Here is a 14,086-nt window from a genome sequence, read left to right on the forward strand (position 1 = left end):
TGGTGAGCATGCCACACAAACGAAGGCTCCACAGGCGGGTTTCACATGCCACCAACTCCACATTCAGAAACCACTTCAGCGCCAAAGCCCTTTTCAGCTAGCACTAAATACAAAGGCTCTAGACGCAGATGTTGCTGTAAGAGCTAATTCCATCAAGCAACACTGCATGTTGCTGAATTGCATATTGAAGAAGAATCAGCCGAGTGGTTCTTGTGGGAGAACAACTCCATTTGGCTCACTGACTTCACACACCAGCAGGCTGACAGGCAGCTCTCAAGCAAACTACGTGTTCACACACTATGCTGAATGCCGTTTGAGTGCATTGTCCTGAAGGGCAGCTTGGTGAGCATCCCACACAAACGAAGGCTCCACAGGCGGGTTTCACATGCCACCAACTCCACATTCAGAAACCACTTCAGCGCCAAAGCCGTTTTCAGCTAGCCCTAAATACAAAGGCTCTAGACGCAGATGTTGCTGTAAGAGCCAATTCCATCAAGCAACACTGCATGTTGCTGAATTGCATATTGAAGAAGAATCAGCCGAGTGGTTCTTGTGGGAGAACAACTATATTTGGCTCACTGACTTCACACACCATCAGGCTGACAGGCAGCTCTCAAGCAAACTACGTGTTCACACACTATGCTGAATGCCGTTTGAGTGCATTGTCCTGAAGGGCAGCTTGGTGAGCATCCCACACAAACGAAGGCTCCACAGGCGGGTTTCACATGCCACCAACTCCACATTCAGAAACCACTTCAGCGCCAAAGCTGTTTTCAGCGAGCCCTAAATACAAAGGCTCTAGACGCAGATGTTCCTGTAAGAGCTAATTCCATCCAGCAACACTGCATGTTGCTGAATTGCATATTGAAGAAGAATCAGCCGAGTGGTTCTTGTGGGAGAACAACTCCATTTGGCTCACTGACTTCACACACCATCAGGCTTACAGGCAGCTCTGAAGCAAACTACGTGTTCACACACTACGCCTAATGCCATTTGAGTGCATTGTCCTGAAGGGCAGCTTGGTGAGCATCCCACACAAACGAAGGCTCCACAGGCGGGTTTCACATGCCACCAACTCCACATTCAGAAACCACTTCAGCGCCAAAGCCGTTTTCAGCTAGCCCTAAATACAAAGGCTCTAGACGCAGATGTTCCTGTAAGAGCTAATTCCATCAAGCAACACTGCATGTTGCTGAATTGCATATTGAAAAAGAATCAGCCGAGTGGTTCTTGTGGGAGAACAACTCCATTTGGCTCACTGACTTCACACACCATCAGGCTGACAGGCAGCTCTCAAGCAAACTACGTGTTCACACACTATGCTTAATGCCATTTGAGTGCATTGTCCTGAAGGGCAGCTTGGTGAGCATCCCACACAAACGAAGGCTCCACAGGCGGGTTTCACATGCTACCGACTCCACATTCAGAAACCACTTCAGCGCCAAAGCCCTTTTCAGCTAGCCCTAAATACAAAGGCTCTAGACGCAGATGTGGCTGTAAGAGCCAATTCCATCAAGCAACACTGCATGTTGCTGAATGGCATATTGAAGAAGAATCAGCCGAGTGGTTCTTGTGGGAGAACGACTCCATTTGGCTCACTGACTTCACACACCATCAGGCTGACAGGCAGCTCTCAAGCAAACTACGTGTTCACACACTATGCTGAATGCCGTTTGAGTGCATTGTCCTGAAGGGCAGTTTGGTGAGCATCCCACACAAACGAAGGCTCCACAGGCGGGTTTCACATGCCACCAACTCCACATTCAGAAACCACTTCAGCGCCAAAGCCCTTTTCAGCTAGCCCTAAATACAAAGGCTCTAGACGCAGATGTTGCTGTAAGAGCCAATTCCATCAAGCAACACTGCATGTTGCTGAATTGCATATTGAAGAAGAATCAGCCGAGTGGTTCTTGTGGGAGAACAACTCCATTTGGCTCACTGACTTCACACACCATCAGGCTGACAGGCAGCTCTCAAGCAAACTACGTGTTCACACACTATGCTGAATGCCGTTTGAGTGCATTGTCCTGAAGGGCAGCTTGGTGAGCATCCCACACAAACGAAGGCTCCACAGGCGGGTTTCACATGCCACCAACTCCACATTCAGAAACCACTTCAGCGCCAAAGCCCTTTTCAGCTAGCCCTAAATACAAAGGCTCTAGACGCAGATGTTGCTGTAAGAGCCAATTCCATCAAGCAACACTGCATGTTGCTGAATTGCATATTGAAGAAGAATCAGCCGAGTGGTTCTTGTGGGAGAACAACTCCATTTGGCTCACTGACTTCACACACCATCAGGCTGACAGGCAGCTCTCAAGCAAACTACGTGTTCACACACTATGCTGAATGCCGTTTGAGTGCATTGTCCTGAAGGGCAGCTTGGTGAGCATCCCACACAAACGAAGGCTCCACAGGCGGGTTTCACATGCCACCAACTCCACATTCAGAAACCACTTCAGCGTCAAAGCCATTTTCAGCTAGCCCTAAATACAAAGGCTCTAGACGCAGATGTTGCTGTAAGAGCCAATTCCATCAAGCAACACTGCATGTTGCTGAATTGCATATTGAAGAAGAATCAGCCGAGTGGTTCTTGTGGGAGAACAACTCCATTTGGCTCACTGACTTCACACACCATCAGGCTGACAGGCAGCTCTCAAGCAAACTACGTGTTCACACACTATGCTGAATGCCATTTGAGTGCATTGTCCTGAAGGGCAGCTTGGTGAGCATCCCACACAAACGAAGGCTCCACAGGCGGGTTTCACATGCCACCAACTCCACATTCAGAAACCACTTCAGCGCCAAAGCCCTTTTCAGCTAGCCCTAAATGCAAAGGATCTAGACGCAGATGTTGCTGTAAGAGCTAATTCCATCAAGCAACACTGCATGTTGCTGAATTGCATATTGAAGAAGAATCAGCCGAGTGGTTCTTGTGGGAGAACAACTCCATTTGGCTCACTGACTTCACACACCATCAGGCTTACAGGCAGCTCTGAAGCAAACTACGTGTTCACACACTATGCCTAATGCCGTTTGAGTGCATTGTCCTGAAGGGCAGCTTGGTGAGCATCCCACACAAACGAAGGCTCCACAGGTGGGTTTCACATGCCACCAACTCCACATTCAGAAACCACTTCAGCGCCAAAGCCCTTTTCAGCTAGCCCTGAATACAAAGGCTCTAGACACAGATGTTCCTGTAAGAGCTAATTCCATCAAGCAACACTGCATGTTGCTGAATTGCATATTGAAGAAGAATCAGCCGAGTGGTTCTTGTGGGAGAACAACTCCATTTGGCTCACTGACTTCACACACCATCAGGCTGACAGGCAGCTCTCAAGCAAACTACGTGTTCACACACTATGCTGAATGCCATTTGAGTGCATTGTCCTGAAGGGCAGCTTGGTGAGCATCCCACACAAACGAAGGCTCCACAGGCGGGTTTCACATGCCTCCGACTCCACATTCGGAAACCACTTCAGCGCCAAAGCCCTTTTCAGCTAGCCCTAAATACAAAGGCTCTAGACGCAGATGTGGCTGTAAGAGCTAATTCCATCCAGCAACACTGCATGTTGCTGAATTGCATATTGAAGAAGAATCAGCCGAGTGGTTCTTGTGGGAGAACAACTCCATTTGGCTCACTGACTTCACACACCATCAGGCTGACAGGCAGCTCTCAAGCAAACTACGTGTTCACACACTATGCTGAATGCCGTTTGAGTGCATTGTCCTGAAGGGCAGCTTGGTGAGCATCCCACACAAACGAAGGCTCCACAGGCGGGTTTCACATGCCACCAACTCCACATTCAGAAACCACTTCAGCGCCAAAGCCATTTTCAGCTAGCCCTCAATACAAAGGCTCTAGACGCAGATGTTGCTGTAAGAGCTAATTCCATCAAGCAACACTGCATGTTGCTGAATTGCATATTGAAGAAGAATCAGCCGAGTGGTTCTTGTGGGAGAACAACTCATTTGGCTCACTGACTTCACACACCATCAGGCTGACAGGCAGCTCTCAAGCAAACTACGTGTTCACACACTATGCCTAATGCCGTTTGAGTGCATTGTCCTGAGGGGCAGCTTGGTGAGCATCCCACACAAACGAAGGCTCCACAGGCGGGTTTCACATGCCTCCGACTCCACATTCAGAAACCACTTCAGCGCCAAAGCCGTTTTCAGCTAGCACTAAATACAAAGGCTCTAGACGCAGATGTTGCTGTAAGAGCTAATTCCATCAAGCAACACTGCATGTTGCTGAATTGCATATTGAAGAAGAATCAGCCGAGTGGTTCTTGTGGGAGAACAAAACCATTTGGCTCACTGACTTCACACACCATCAGGCTGACAGGCAGCTCTAAAACAAACTACGTGTTCACACACTATGCTTAATGCCGTTTGAGTGCATTGTCCTGAAGGGAAACTTGGTGAGCATCCCACACAAACGAAGGCTCCACAGGCGGGTTTCACATGCCACCAACTCCACATTCAGAAACCACTTCAGCGCCAAAGCCGTTTTCAGCTAGCCCTAAATACAAAGGCTCTAGACGCAGATGTTGCTGTAAGAGCTAATTCCATCAAGCAACACTGCATGCTGCTGAATGGCATATTTAAGAAGAATCAGCTGAGTGGTTCTTGTGGGAGAACAACTCCATTTGGCTCACTGACTTCACACACCATCAGGCTGACAGGCAGCTCTCAAGCAAACTACGTGTTCACACACTATGCCTAATGCTGTTTGAGTGCATTGTCCTGAAGGGCAGCTTGGTGAGCATCCCACACAAACGAAGGCTCCACAGGCGGGTTTCACATGCCACCAACTCCACATTCAGAAACCACTTCAGCGCCAAAGCCACATTCAGCTAGCCCAAAATAGAAAGGCTCTAGACGCAGATGTGGCTGTAAGAGCTAATTCCATCAAGCAACACTGCATGTTGCTGAATTGCATATTGAAGAAGAATCAGCCGAGTGGTTCTTGTGGGAGAACAACTCCATTTGGCTCACTGACTTCACACACCATCAGGCTTACAGGCAGCTCTGAAGCAAACTACGTGTTCACACACTATGCTTAGTGCTGTTTGAGTGCATTGTCCTGAAGGGCAGGTTGGTGAGCATCCCACACAAACGAAGGCTCCACAGGCGGGTTTCACATGCCACCAACTCCACATTCAGAAACCACTTCAGCGCCAAAGCCGTTTTCAGCTAGCACTAAATACAAAGGCTCTAGACGCAGATGTTGCTGTAAGAGCTAATTCCATCAAGCAACACTTCATGTTGCTGAATGGCATATTGAAGAAGAATCAGCCGAGTGGTTCTTGTGGGAGAACAACTCCATTTGGCTCACTGACTTCACACACCATCAGGCTGACAGGCAGCTCTCAAGCAAACTACGTGTTCACACACTATGCTTAATGCCGTTTGAGTGCATTGTCCTGAGGGGCAGCTTGGTGAGCATCCCACACAAACGAAGGCTCCACAGGCGGGTTTCACATGCCACCAACTCCACATGCAGAAACCACTTCAGCGCCAAAGCCCTTTTCAGCTAGCACTAAATACAAAGGCTCTAGACGCAGATGTTGCTGTAAGAGCTAATTCCATCAAGCAACACTGCATGTTGCTGAATTGCATATTGAAGAAGAATCAGCCGAGTGGTTCTTGTGGGAGAACAACTCCATTTGGCTCACTGACTTCACACACCATCAGGCTGACAGGCAGCTCTCAAGCAAACTACGTGTTCACACACTATGCTGAATGCCATTTGAGTGCATTGTCCTGAAGGGCAGCTTGGTCAGCATCCCACACAAACGAAGGCTCCACAGGCGGGTTTCACATGCCACCGACTCCACATTCAGAAACCACTTCAGCGCCAAAGCCCTTTTCAGCTAGCCCTAAATACAAAGGCTATAGATGCAGATGTTGCTGTAAGAGCTAATTCCATCAAGCAACACTGCATGTTGCTGAATTGCATATTGAAGAAGAATCAGCCGAGTGGTTCTTGTGGGAGAACAACTCCATTTGGCTCACTGACTTCACACAGCATCAGGCTGACACGCAGCTCTCAAGCAAATTACGTGTTCACACACTATGCTTAATGCCATTTGAGTGCATTGTCCTGAAGGGCAGCTTGGTGAGCATCCCACACAAACGAAGGCTCCACAGGCGGGTTTCACATGCCACCAACTCCACATTCAGAAACCACTTCAGCGCCACAGCCCTTTTCAGCTAGCCCTAAATACAAAGGCTCTAGACGCAGATGTTGCTGTAAGAGCCAATTCCATCAAGCAACACTGCATGTTGCTGAATTGCATATTGAAGAAGAATCAGCCGAGTGGTTCTTGTGGGAGAACAACTCCATTTGGCTCACTGACTTCGCACACCATCAGGCTGACAGGCAGCTCTCAAGCAAACTACGTGTTCACACACTATGCTTAATGCCGTTTGAGTGCATTGTCCTGAAGGGCAGCTTGGTGAGCATCCCACACAAACGAAGGCTCCACAGGCGGGTTTCACATGCCACCAACTCCACATTCAGAAACCACTTCAGCGCCAAAGCCGTTTTCAGCTAGCCCTAAATACAAAGGCTCTAGACGCAGATGTTGCTGTAAGAGCTAATTCCATCAAGCAACACTTCATGTTGCTGAATGGCATATTGAAGAAGAATCAGCCGAGTGGTTCTTGTGGGAGAACAACTCCATTTGGCTCACTGACTTCACACACCATCAGGCTGACAGGCAGCTCTCAAGCAAACTACGTGTTCACACACTATGCTTAATGCCGTTTGAGTGCATTGTCCTGAGGGGCAGCTTGGTGAGCATCCCACACAAACGAAGGCTCCACAGGCGGGTTTCACATGCCACCAACTCCACATTCAGAAACCACTTCAGCGCCAAAGCCCTTTTCAGCTAGCACTAAATACAAAGGCTCTAGACGCAGATGTTGCTGTAAGAGCTAATTCCATCAAGCAACACTTCATGTTGCTGAATGGCATATTGAAGAAGAATCAGCCGAGTGGTTCTTGTGGGAGAACAACTCCATTTGGCTCACTGACTTCACACACCATCAGGCTGACAGGCAGCTCTCAAGCAAACTACGTGTTCACACACTATGCTGAATGCCATTTGAGTGCATTGTCCTGAAGGGCAGCTTGGTCAGCATCCCACACAAACGAAGGCTCCACAGGCGGGTTTCACATGCCACCGACTCCACATTCAGAAACCACTTCAGCGCCAAAGCCCTTTTCAGCTAGCCCTAAATACAAAGGCTATAGATGCAGATGTTGCTGTAAGAGCTAATTCGATCAAGCAACACTGCATGTTGCTGAATTGCATATTGAAGAAGAATCAGCCGAGTGGTTCTTGTGGGAGAACAACTCCATTTGGCTCACTGACTTCACACAGCATCAGGCTGACACGCAGCTCTCAAGCAAATTACGTGTTCACACACTATGCTTAATGCCGTTTGAGTGCATTGTCCTGAAGGGCAGCTTGGTGAGCATCCCACACAAACGAAGGCTCCACAGGCGGGTTTCACATGCCACCAACTCCACATTCAGAAACCACTTCAGCGCCAAAGCCGTTTTCAGCTAGCCCTAAATACAAAGGCTCTAGACGCAGATGTTGCTGTAAGAGCTAATTCCATCAAGCAACACTGCATGCTGCTGAATGGCATATTTAAGAAGAATCAGCTGAGTGGTTCTTGTGGGAGAACAACTCCATTTGGCTCACTGACTTCACACACCATCAGGCTGACAGGCAGCTCTCAAGCAAACTACGTGTTCACACACTATGCCTAATGCTGTTTGAGTGCATTGTCCTGAAGGGCAGCTTGGTGAGCATCCCACACAAACGAAGGCTCCACAGGCGGGTTTCACATGCCACCAACTCCACATTCAGAAACCACTTCAGCGCCAAAGCCACATTCAGCTAGCCCAAAATAGAAAGGCTCTAGACGCAGATGTGGCTGTAAGAGCTAATTCCATCAAGCAACACTGCATGTTGCTGAATTGCATATTGAAGAAGAATCAGCCGAGTGGTTCTTGTGGGAGAACAACTCCATTTGGCTCACTGACTTCACACACCATCAGGCTTACAGGCAGCTCTGAAGCAAACTACGTGTTCACACACTATGCTTAGTGCTGTTTGAGTGCATTGTCCTGAAGGGCAGCTTGGTGAGCATCCCACACAAACGAAGGCTCCACAGGCGGGTTTCACATGCCACCAACTCCACATTCAGAAACCACTTCAGCGCCAAAGCCGTTTTCAGCTAGCACTAAATACAAAGGCTCTAGACGCAGATGTTGCTGTAAGAGCTAATTCCATCAAGCAACACTTCATGTTGCTGAATGGCATATTGAAGAAGAATCAGCCGAGTGGTTCTTGTGGGAGAACAACTCCATTTGGCTCACTGACTTCACACACCATCAGGCTGACAGGCAGCTCTCAAGCAAACTACGTGTTCACACACTATGCTTAATGCCGTTTGAGTGCATTGTCCTGAGGGGCAGCTTGGTGAGCATCCCACACAAACGAAGGCTCCACAGGCGGGTTTCACATGCCACCAACTCCACATTCAGAAACCACTTCAGCGCCAAAGCCCTTTTCAGCTAGCACTAAATACAAAGGCTCTAGACGCAGATGTTGCTGTAAGAGCTAATTCCATCAAGCAACACTGCATGTTGCTGAATTGCATATTGAAGAAGAATCAGCCGAGTGGTTCTTGTGGGAGAACAACTCCATTTGGCTCACTGACTTCACACACCATCAGGCTGACAGGCAGCTCTCAAGCAAACTACGTGTTCACACACTATGCTGAATGCCATTTGAGTGCATTGTCCTGAAGGGCAGCTTGGTCAGCATCCCACACAAACGAAGGCTCCACAGGCGGGTTTCACATGCCACCAACTCCACATTCAGAAACCACTTCAGCGCCAAAGCCCTTTTCAGCTAGCCCTAAATACAAAGGCTATAGATGCAGATGTTGCTGTAAGAGCTAATTCCATCAAGCAACACTGCATGTTGCTGAATTGCATATTGAAGAAGAATCAGCCGAGTGGTTCTTGTGGGAGAACAACTCCATTTGGCTCACTGACTTCACACAGCATCAGGCTGACACGCAGCTCTCAAGCAAATTACGTGTTCACACACTATGCTTAATGCCGTTTGAGTGCATTGTCCTGAAGGGCAGCTTGGTGAGCATCCCACACAAACGAAGGCTCCACAGGCGGGTTTCACATGCCACCAACTCCACATTCAGAAACCACTTCAGCGCCACAGCCCTTTTCAGCTAGCCCTAAATACAAAGGCTCTAGACGCAGATGTTGCTGTAAGAGCCAATTCCATCAAGCAACACTGCATGTTGCTGAATTGCATATTGAAGAAGAATCAGCCGAGTGGTTCTTGTGGGAGAACAACTCCATTTGGCTCACTGACTTCGCACACCATCAGGCTGACAGGCAGCTCTCAAGCAAACTACGTGTTCACACACTATGCTTAATGCCGTTTGAGTGCATTGTCCTGAAGGGCAGCTTGGTGAGCATCCCACACAAACGAAGGCTCCACAGGCGGGTTTCACATGCCACCAACTCCACATTCAGAAACCACTTCAGCGCCAAAGCCGTTTTCAGCTAGCCCTAAATACAAAGGCTCTAGACGCAGATGTTGCTGTAAGAGCTAATTCCATCAAGCAACACTTCATGTTGCTGAATGGCATATTGAAGAAGAATCAGCCGAGTGGTTCTTGTGGGAGAACAACTCCATTTGGCTCACTGACTTCACACACCATCAGGCTGACAGGCAGCTCTCAAGCAAACTACGTGTTCACACACTATGCTTAATGCCGTTTGAGTGCATTGTCCTGAAGGGCAGCTTGGTGAGCATCCCACACAAACGAAGGCTCCACAGGCGGGTTTCACATGCCACCAACTCCACATTCAGAAACCACTTCAGCGCCAAAGCCGTTTTCAGCTAGCATTAAATACAAAGGCTCTAGACGCAGATGTTGCTGTAAGAGCTAATTCCATCAAGCAACACTTCATGTTGCTGAATGGCATATTGAAGAAGAATCAGCCGAGTGGTTCTTGTGGGAGAACAACTCCATTTGGCTCACTGACTTCACACACCAGCAGGCTGACAGGCAGCTCTCAAGCAAACTACGTGTTCACACACTATGCTGAATGCCATTTGAGTGCATTGTCCTGAAGGGCAGCTTGGTCAGCATCCCACACAAACGAAGGCTCCACAGGCGGGTTTCACATGCCACCGACTCCACATTCAGAAACCACTTCAGCGCCAAAGCCCTTTTCAGCTAGCCCTAAATACAAAGGCTATAGATGCAGATGTTGCTGTAAGAGCTAATTCGATCAAGCAACACTGCATGTTGCTGAATTGCATATTGAAGAAGAATCAGCCGAGTGGTTCTTGTGGGAGAACAACTCCATTTGGCTCACTGACTTCACACAGCATCAGGCTGACACGCAGCTCTCAAGCAAATTACGTGTTCACACACTATGCTTAATGCCGTTTGAGTGCATTGTCCTGAAGGGCAGCTTGGTGAGCATCCCACACAAACGAAGGCTCCACAGGCGGGTTTCACATGCCACCAACTCCACATTCAGAAACCACTTCAGCGCCACAGCCCTTTTCAGCTAGCCCTAAATACAAAGGCTCTAGACGCAGATGTTGCTGTAAGAGCCAATTCCATCAAGCAACACTGCATGTTGCTGAATTGCATATTGAAGAAGAATCAGCCGAGTGGTTCTTGTGGGAGAACAACTCCATTTGGCTCACTGACTTCACACACCATTAGGCTGACAGGCAGCTCTCAAGCAAACTACGTGTTCACACACTATGCTTAATGCCGTTTGAGTGCATTGTCCTGAAGGGCAGCTTGGTGAGCATCCCACACAAACGAAGGCTTCACAGGCGGGTTTCACATGCCACCAACTCCACATTCAGAAACCACTTCAGCGCCAAAGCCGTTTTCAGCTAGCCCTAAATACAAAGGCTCTAGACGCAGATGTTGCTGTAAGAGCTAATTCCATCAAGCAACACTGCATGTTGCTGAATTGCATATTGAAGAAGAATCAGCCGAGTGGTTCTTGTGGGAGAACAACTCCATTTGGCTCACTGACTTCACACACCATCAGGCTGACAGGCAGCTCTCAAGCAAACTACGTGTTCACACACTATGCTGAATGCCGTTTGAGTGCATTGTCCTGAAGGGCAGCTTGGTGAGCATCCCACACAAACGAAGGCTCCACAGGCGGGTTTCACATGCCACCAACTCCACATTCAGAAACCACTTCAGCGCCAAAGCCCTTTTCAGCTAGCCCTAAATACAAAGGCTCTAGACGCAGATGTTGCTGTAAGAGCTAATTCCATCAAGCAACACTGCATGTTGCTGAATTGCATATTGAAGAAGAATCAGCCGAGTGGTTCTTGTGGGAGAACAACTCCATTTGGCTCACTGACTTCACACACCATCAGGCTGACAGGCAGCTCTCAAGCAAACTACGTGTTCACACACTATGCCTAATGCCGTTTGAGTGAATTGTCCTGAAGGGCAGGTTGGTGAGCATCCCACACAAACGAAGGCTCCACAGGCGGGTTTCACATGCCACCAACTCCACATTCAGAAACCACTTCAGCGCCAAAGCCCTTTTCAGCTAGCCCTAAATGCAAACGCTCTAGACGCAGATGTTGCTGTAAGAGCCAATTCCATCAAGCAACACTGCATGTTGCTGAATTGCATATTGAAGAAGAATCAGCCGAGTGGTTCTTGTGGGAGAACAACTCCATTTGGCTCACTGACTTCACACACCATCAGGCTTACAGGCAGCTCTCAAGCAAACTACGTGTTCACACACTATGCTTAATGCCGTTTGAGTGCATTGTCCTGAGGGGCAGCTTGGTGAGCATCCCACACAAACGAAGGCTCCACAGGCGGGTTTCACATGCCACCAACTCCACATTCAGAAACCACTTCAGCGCCAAAGCCCTTTTCAGCTAGCCCTAAATGCAAACGCTCTAGACGCAGATGTTGCTGTAAGAGCCAATTCCATCAAGCAACACTGCATGTTGCTGAATTGCATATTGAAGAAGAATCAGCCGAGTGGTTCTTGTGGGAGAACAACTCCATTTGGCTCACTGACTTCACACACCATCAGGCTTACAGGCAGCTCTCAAGCAAACTACGTGTTCACACACTATGCTTAATGCCGTTTGAGTGCATTGTCCTGAGGGGCAGCTTGGTGAGCATCCCACACAAACGAAGGCTCCACAGGCGGGTTTCACATGCCACCAACTCCACATTCAGAAACCACTTCAGCGCCAAAGCCTTTTTCAGCTAGCACTAAATACAAAGGCTCTAGACGCAGATGTGGCTGTAAGAGCTAATTCCATCAAGCAACACTGCATGTTGCTGAATTGCATATTGAAGAAGAATCAGCCGAGTGGTTCTTGTGGGAGAACAACTCCATTTGGCTCACTGACTTCACACACCATCAGGCTGACAGGCAGCTCTCAAGCAAACTACGTGTTCACACACTATGCCTAATGCTGTTTGAGTGCATTGTCCTGAAGGGCAGCTTGGTGAGCATCCCACACAAACGAAGTCTCCACAGGCGGGTTTCACATGCCACCAACTCCACATTCAGAAACCACTTCAGCGCCAAAGCCCTTTTCAGCTAGCCCTAAATACAAAGGCTCTAGACACAGATGTTGCTGTAAGAGCTAATTCCATCAAGCAACACTGCATGTTGCTGAATTGCATATTGAAGAAGAATCAGCCGAGTGGTTCTTGTGGGAGAACAACTCCATTTGGCTCACTGACTTCACACACCATCAGGCTGACAGGCAGCTCTCAAGCAAACTACGTGTTCACACACTATGCTTAATGCCGTTTGAGTGCATTGTCCTGAAGGGCAGCTTGGTGAGCATCCCACACAAACGAAGGCTCCACAGGCGGGTTTCACATGCCACCAACTCCACATTCAGAAACCACTTCAGCGCCAAAGCCGTTTTCAGCTAGCCCTAAATACAAAGGCTCTAGACGCAGATGTTGCTGTAAGAGCTAATTCCATCAAGCAACACTGCATGTTGCTGAATTGCATATTGAAGAAGAATCAGCCGAGTGGTTCTTGTGGGAGAACAACTCCATTTGGCTCACTGACTTCACACACCAGCAGGCTGACAGGCAGCTCTCAAGCAAACTACGTGTTCACACACTATGCTGAATGCCGTTTGAGTGCATTGTCCTGAAGGGCAGCTTGGTGAGCATCCCACACAAACGAAGGCTCCACAGGCGGGTTTCACATGCCACCAACTCCACATTCAGAAACCACTTCAGCGCCAAAGCCGTTTTCAGCTAGCCCTAAATACAAAGGCTCTAGACGCAGATGTGGCTGTAAGAGCTAATTCCATCAAGCAACACTGCATGTTGCTGAATTGCATATTGAAGAAGAATCAGCCGAGTGGTTCTTGTGGGAGAACAACTCCATTTGGCTCACTGACTTCACACACCAGCAGGCTGACAGGCAGCTCTCAAGCAAACTACGTGTTCACACACTATGCTGAATGCCGTTTGAGTGCATTGTCCTGAAGGGCAGCTTGGTGAGCATCCCACACAAACGAAGGCTCCACAGGCGGGTTTCACATGCCACCAACTCCACATTCAGAAACCACTTCAGCGCCAAAGCCGTTTTCAGCTAGCCCTAAATACAAAGGCTCTAGACGCAGATGTGGCTGTAAGAGCTAATTCCATCAAGCAACACTGCATGTTGCTGAATTGCATATTGAAGAAGAATCAGCCGAGTGGTTCTTGTGGGAGAACAACTCCATTTGGCTCACTGACTTCACACACCATCAGGCTGACAGGCAGCTCTCAAGCAAACTACGTGTTCACACACTATGCTTAATGCTGTTTGAGTGCATTGTCCTGAAGGGCAGCTTGGTGAGCATCCCACACAAACGAAGGCTCCACAGGCGGGTTTCACATGCCACCAACTCCACATTCAGAAACCACTTCAGCGCCAAAGCCCTTTTCAGCTAGCCCTAAATACAAAGGCTCTAGACGCAGATGTTGCTGTAAGAGCTAA

The sequence above is a fragment of the Ochotona princeps genome, chromosome 16, assembly GCF_030435755.1.
Source record: "Ochotona princeps isolate mOchPri1 chromosome 16, mOchPri1.hap1, whole genome shotgun sequence".
NCBI lineage: Eukaryota > Metazoa > Chordata > Mammalia > Lagomorpha > Ochotonidae > Ochotona > Ochotona princeps.